We start from the raw sequence: 7796 nt of genomic DNA on the forward strand, positions 1-7796 counted from the left end.
TACTAAATCTATTTTAAAAGCATTTGTTGACAATATTATATACTTATTAGCCTATGAATATATTTTTGTGTAAATATATAAATTTAATCTATTTTCAAATTGACAATAAAAACATCTATATTTTATTAAACATCACTTTATCAAAATAAGGTGGTTGAATAGACAACCACTAGTTTATTTAGTGCTACTATAGTGTCACCGGGCAACGGTACACCGGAAATTCCATAAGTAACCAGTATTCTTATTTATAATGTATAGTATTTGGTAGGTTAGCGTTTGTAAGATAGGCAATCTTAAATAAATTTAAAAAATACTCGTTGATATGTCAAAATGTTTAAAAAAGTTAATTGTTATCCTCTGAAAAATGGACAGTAAAAAATGTTCGGTGCTCGTATATGAAAAACAAAAGTTGTTGTATATCCACAGAACACTCCTTAACTACTTAGTCGTCATTGTTATTGAATTTTAAATATTTACCGTCTTAGTGTACCTGTCATTGATTAGGTTACTGTGTTGTGTAGTATTGGATTCATAAAATTTACATTTAGTAAATAATTCTTATTATTATATAGGCAAAGGGCGCCACTGGTAATAAGGCCACCAACACGAGTTGGAAGGAATAGAACATTTAAGACTCCAATATGTAAGTTTCAAACACATTTTAATACTCAAATACACAATACTGTAGAACACATACAATTATTAAATCTATTATCTAGATAAAATAATTTATATTTTTTTAACACAATCTCTTACATGATGAGTTTGCAGATAAATTTAAATTTAATTATTTAGATAGTAAATAGATCATCTGAGAATTTTGAATTTGTTAACAGAAATTAATTGTACTTTATTTTGCAGATGAACCAGAAGCCGGGAATACTACACAACAGTAATTTATCTAACTTAATTTATTTTAAAATAAAAAATGTTTAAGAAAAACTTGACTTTTTTTTTTATATCCAGTTCAATACGGAGATTTCCATACTACTTAGAGCGACGCAAAACGATTGTAGGTATATTAAAAAAAATTTCCAAGTCCGGCCGGCCGTGGTGCAGGTGTCGCGCGATGAACGGGCGGGGCACCGTCCTCTTGTACGTACCTGAAGTTTTGAGATCTGTTTTTAATAATCGCAAGGGTTGTACCTAAGCGGCTATATTATGGTTTTGAAAAATTAGTCGAACTTCTAAGTACATAGACATATCATTCAAAGTCGGTACTCGGGTCTGGTTTAAGTAAATAATTATTTCTAGCGTAGTGCGCCCTCTAGCGTTCTATCTCGGTTTTCTCCCGTATTGAGTTTTTTTACTTGTTTGGGCGCCCTGCACATCGTTATCAAATATTGCTAGCGGAACGTAGGTATAAAAATAGGACTCGCACAATATTAATATATCATGTATTGCATATAATGTAATTTAAAAATAAAATATTTGAGAAACCTAACTTATATTATATCATTTGGCTACACCAAAATGAGCAGAGACATATTTTTATGGTGATAAAGTACACTATTTTTGTTGTTAGAAATACATTTGAATGTTCCCTCTAAGACACCTGGTTCATTTTGGTCGGCAAATTTGTCATTTGAACATAGCAGTCGGCAGAAAGTGTTGTTCTGAGGACTTTGGAATTGTCAAGTAGCGGAAAATACCGGTGCGAAGTCTCCGTCGATGCACCGTCATTCCAAACCGTTAGCCAACTGTTCCAAGCTTACTGTCGTCGTGCCTGGTGGATCTCACATATCGGATGTTGACATCATTCCTACATCATCTCAATCTACTCAACCTCTAAACATCAACCAGACTGCAGTTTATGTGCCAATGTCGTTGTTTATGTTTAAAAATATAGTTAATGTTTTTATATGAATAAATATATCATTATAACATATCATTTAAAAATATAAAATAACTGTAAGGAGTTTATTGTTAAACTTAGAATATAACCTTACTTTATTGTAAACTGTTGAATAAGCGTACAGTATATTTTTTTTTTACGTAACTATGTAAATATGTAGTTACTAGTTAAGAATGCCGAAAATGATGCTGTAGGCTAAATTTGACAGTCGGACTTAGTTTTGAAGTTTTAGCTATTTTTGGTCTGAGATCCACCCAAGGTAATTTTAACACTTTTACATAACAACTCGAAGGATGTTTTTGATTATAATTGTCCGAGCAAGAGCAACGAGTGGATGTATGAACATACTATATATTTGAATCAGCTATAACTTTAAAACTAAGTCAGACTACCAAATTCTGACATCAAGGTCACCATAAAGAAATGCTGTCTTTATATCAAATTGTTTGAGAACTAGTTTCTTTGCTGCTGCTGCCAATATCATACGAATCGTATCATACTTAACCACAGGGCTAAATGTTTCTTGGTAGTCTATTCCGAAAACTTGTGCACAGCCTTTTACAACTAGCCTAGCTTTAAATCGATCTACTTATTCATTTGTTTTGTACTAAGTTTTATATATCCGCCCATTATTTATTGGTAAATCTATTGATTGCCAAGTTTTATTTTTCTGTAATGATAACACTTCGTCGTCCATTGCTGCCTTCCAATTGTCTACATTGTTGCCTGTCATAGCTTCTTTATAATATGTAACTGGGTCATTGCATGTTGAGAAAAGTGCATCTCTATACGTAATAGGTTTATTGAGTTTTCCTCTGTCTGTGAGTATCATCTGTTGTTGATCCTCTACTACTACTGGCATCTGTTTATCATCGTCCAGTTTTTTTCTTCTTCATCATTTTTGTCTTCCACGTTTTCAAGCTGTATTGACTAAATTAATTTCTTCCTCTTCTGCTTCATTTACGATTTCCACTTCTGTAGCTGTTGATGGGTTAGTTGACTCTTTGAATATTACATCTCTGCTTAGTGAAATTTCTCTTCCGTCAAAGCATAATCGATATCCTTTCGTTTCTTCGGAGTATTCAACGAAAATTCCTTTTCTTCCCTTTTGATCCCATTCTCTTCGTTTTTCTTTTGTTAAATGTGCATAAACTTCGCTACAAAACTTGAAATGTTAATACCTACCTAGTTTATTTATCAAAGACTTATTAAACTTAAAATATTATGTTAGTTTATAAGGTTAAAAGCATCCCATGGTCACGTATAGCTAATATCGATTTAACTCATAAAAGAGAATAAAATACAAATTGTCTACAACAATTACTAAATTTAACATTTTAAGAATAGTTATATACCATGTACAGTGTCTAAAAAGCTAACTATTGTCAATAACAAATCACAAGTATTATAAATGTATAACCTACTTTAATTTAATATTTTATTTTTAAATGATTTCACTAAAGCTGAAAAAATATCAAGCAAATACTGCAAAGAAAACTTAAAAATAAAAACTACATTAAAAAGCACATTACTAATGGCTTATTTATTATGTTCAACAGACATAGAGAATGCAATTATTCTGCATCGATGCTTTCAAGTACTACACAGGTGTTTCTTTTATATTGATCACTTTTTGGTGATTGTAATTTAATTTCTGACAAATACCTAGCATACTAAATCTATTTTAAAAGCATTTGTTGACAATATTATATACTTATTAGCCTATGAATATATTTTTGTGTAAATATATAAATTTAATCTATTTTCAAATTGACAATAAAAACATCTATATTTTATTAAACATCACTTTATCAAAATAAGGTGGTTGAATAGACAACCACTAGTTTATTTAGTGCTACTATAGTGTCACCGGGCAACGGTACACCGGAAATTCCATAAGTAACCAGTATTCTTATTTATAATGTATAGTATTTGGTAGGTTAGCGTTTGTAAGATAGGCAATCTTAAATAAATTTAAAAAATACTCGTTGATATGTCAAAATGTTTAAAAAAGTTAATTGTTATCCTCTGAAAAATGGACAGTAAAAAATGTTCGGTGCTCGTATATGAAAAACAAAAGTTGTTGTATATCCACAGAACACTCCTTAACTACTTAGTCGTCATTGTTATTGAATTTTAAATATTTACCGTCTTAGTGTACCTGTCATTGATTAGGTTACTGTGTTGTGTAGTATTGGATTCATAAAATTTACATTTAGTAAATAATTCTTATTATTATATAGGCAAAGGGCGCCACTGGTAATAAGGCCACCAACACGAGTTGGAAGGAATAGAACATTTAAGACTCCAATATGTAAGTTTCAAACACATTTTAATACTCAAATACACAATACTGTAGAACACATACAATTATTAAATCTATTATCTAGATAAAATAATTTATATTTTTTTAACACAATCTCTTACATGATGAGTTTGCAGATAAATTTAAATTTAATTATTTAGATAGTAAATAGATCATCTGAGAATTTTGAATTTGTTAACAGAAATTAATTGTACTTTATTTTGCAGATGAACCAGAAGCCGGGAATACTACACAACAGTAATTTATCTAACTTAATTTATTTTAAAATAAAAAATGTTTAAGAAAAACTTGACTTTTTTTTTTATATCCAGTTCAATACGGAGATTTCCATACTACTTAGAGCGACGCAAAACGATTGTAGGTATATTAAAAAAAATTTCCAAGTCCGGCCGGCCGTGGTGCAGGTGTCGCGCGATGAACGGGCGGGGCACCGTCCTCTTGTACGTACCTGAAGTTTTGAGATCTGTTTTTAATAATCGCAAGGGTTGTACCTAAGCGGCTATATTATGGTTTTGAAAAATTAGTCGAACTTCTAAGTACATAGACATATCATTCAAAGTCGGTACTCGGGTCTGGTTTAAGTAAATAATTATTTCTAGCGTAGTGCGCCCTCTAGCGTTCTATCTCGGTTTTCTCCCGTATTGAGTTTTTTTACTTGTTTGGGCGCCCTGCACATCGTTATCAAATATTGCTAGCGGAACGTAGGTATAAAAATAGGACTCGCACAATATTAATATATCATGTATTGCATATAATGTAATTTAAAAATAAAATATTTGAGAAACCTAACTTATATTATATCATTTGGCTACACCAAAATGAGCAGAGACATATTTTTATGGTGATAAAGTACACTATTTTTGTTGTTAGAAATACATTTGAATGTTCCCTCTAAGACACCTGGTTCATTTTGGTCGGCAAATTTGTCATTTGAACATAGCAGTCGGCAGAAAGTGTTGTTCTGAGGACTTTGGAATTGTCAAGTAGCGGAAAATACCGGTGCGAAGTCTCCGTCGATGCACCGTCATTCCAAACCGTTAGCCAACTGTTCCAAGCTTACTGTCGTCGTGCCTGGTGGATCTCACATATCGGATGTTGACATCATTCCTACATCATCTCAATCTACTCAACCTCTAAACATCAACCAGACTGCAGTTTATGTGCCAATGTCGTTGTTTATGTTTAAAAATATAGTTAATGTTTTTATATGAATAAATATATCATTATAACATATCATTTAAAAATATAAAATAACTGTAAGGAGTTTATTGTTAAACTTAGAATATAACCTTACTTTATTGTAAACTGTTGAATAAGCGTACAGTATATTTTTTTTTACGTAACTATGTAAATATGTAGTTACTAGTTAAGAATGCCGAAAATGATGCTGTAGGCTAAATTTGACAGTCGGACTTAGTTTTGAAGTTTTAGCTATTTTTGGTCTGAGATCCACCCAAGGTAATTTTAACACTTTTACATAACAACTCGAAGGATGTTTTTGATTATAATTGTCCGAGCAAGAGCAACGAGTGGATGTATGAACATACTATATATTTGAATCAGCTATAACTTTAAAACTAAGTCAGACTACCAAATTCTGACATCAAGGTCACCATAAAGAAATGCTGTCTTTATATCAAATTGTTTGAGAACTAGTTTCTTTGCTGCTGCTGCCAATATCATACGAATCGTATCATACTTAACCACAGGGCTAAATGTTTCTTGGTAGTCTATTCCGAAAACTTGTGCACAGCCTTTTACAACTAGCCTAGCTTTAAATCGATCTACTTATTCATTTGTTTTGTACTAAGTTTTATATATCCGCCCATTATTTATTGGTAAATCTATTGATTGCCAAGTTTTATTTTTCTGTAATGATAACACTTCGTCGTCCATTGCTGCCTTCCAATTGTCTACATTGTTGCCTGTCATAGCTTCTTTATAATATGTAACTGGGTCATTGCATGTTGAGAAAAGTGCATCTCTATACGTAATAGGTTTATTGAGTTTTCCTCTGTCTGTGAGTATCATCTGTTGTTGATCCTCTACTACTACTGGCATCTGTTTATCATCGTCCAGTTTTTTTCTTCTTCATCATTTTTGTCTTCCACGTTTTCAAGCTGTATTGACTAAATTAATTTCTTCCTCTTCTGCTTCATTTACGATTTCCACTTCTGTAGCTGTTGATGGGTTAGTTGACTCTTTGAATATTACATCTCTGCTTAGTGAAATTTCTCTTCCGTCAAAGCATAATCGATATCCTTTCGTTTCTTCGGAGTATTCAACGAAAATTCCTTTTCTTCCCTTTTGATCCCATTCTCTTCGTTTTTCTTTTGTTAAATGTGCATAAACTTCGCTACAAAACTTGAAATGTTAATACCTACCTAGTTTATTTATCAAAGACTTATTAAACTTAAAATATTATGTTAGTTTATAAGGTTAAAAGCATCCCATGGTCACGTATAGCTAATATCGATTTAACTCATAAAAGAGAATAAAATACAAATTGTCTACAACAATTACTAAATTTAACATTTTAAGAATAGTTATATACCATGTACAGTGTCTAAAAAGCTAACTATTGTCAATAACAAATCACAAGTATTATAAATGTATAACCTACTTTAATTTAATATTTTATTTTTAAATGATTTCACTAAAGCTGAAAAAATATCAAGCAAATACTGCAAAGAAAACTTAAAAATAAAAACTACATTAATAAGCACATTACTAATGGCTTATTTATTATGTTCAACAGACATAGAGAATGCAATTATTCTGCATCGATGCTTTCAAGTACTACACAGGTGTTTCTTTTATATTGATCACTTTTTGGTGATTGTAATTTAATTTCTGACAAATACCTAGCATACTAAATCTATTTTAAAAGCATTTGTTGACAATATTATATACTTATTAGCCTATGAATATATTTTTGTGTAAATATATAAATTTAATCTATTTTCAAATTGACAATAAAAACATCTATATTTTATTAAACATCACTTTATCAAAATAAGGTGGTTGAATAGACAACCACTAGTTTATTTAGTGCTACTATAGTGTCACCGGGCAACGGTACACCGGAAATTCCATAAGTAACCAGTATTCTTATTTATAATGTATAGTATTTGGTAGGTTAGCGTTTGTAAGATAGGCAATCTTAAATAAATTTAAAAAATACTCGTTGATATGTCAAAATGTTTAAAAAAGTTAATTGTTATCCTCTGAAAAATGGACAGTAAAAAATGTTCGGTGCTCGTATATGAAAAACAAAAGTTGTTGTATATCCACAGAACACTCCTTAACTACTTAGTCGTCATTGTTATTGAATTTTAAATATTTACCGTCTTAGTGTACCTGTCATTGATTAGGTTACTGTGTTGTGTAGTATTGGATTCATAAAATTTACATTTAGTAAATAATTCTTATTATTATATAGGCAAAGGGCGCCACTGGTAATAAGGCCACCAACACGAGTTGGAAGGAATAGAACATTTAAGACTCCAATATGTAAGTTTCAAACACATTTTAATACTCAAATACACAATACTGTAGAACACATACAATTATTAAATCTATTATCTAGATAAAATAATTTATATTTTTTTAACA

The sequence above is a fragment of the Metopolophium dirhodum genome, chromosome 1, assembly GCF_019925205.1.
Source record: "Metopolophium dirhodum isolate CAU chromosome 1, ASM1992520v1, whole genome shotgun sequence".
In the NCBI taxonomy this organism is placed as follows: domain Eukaryota; kingdom Metazoa; phylum Arthropoda; class Insecta; order Hemiptera; family Aphididae; genus Metopolophium; species Metopolophium dirhodum.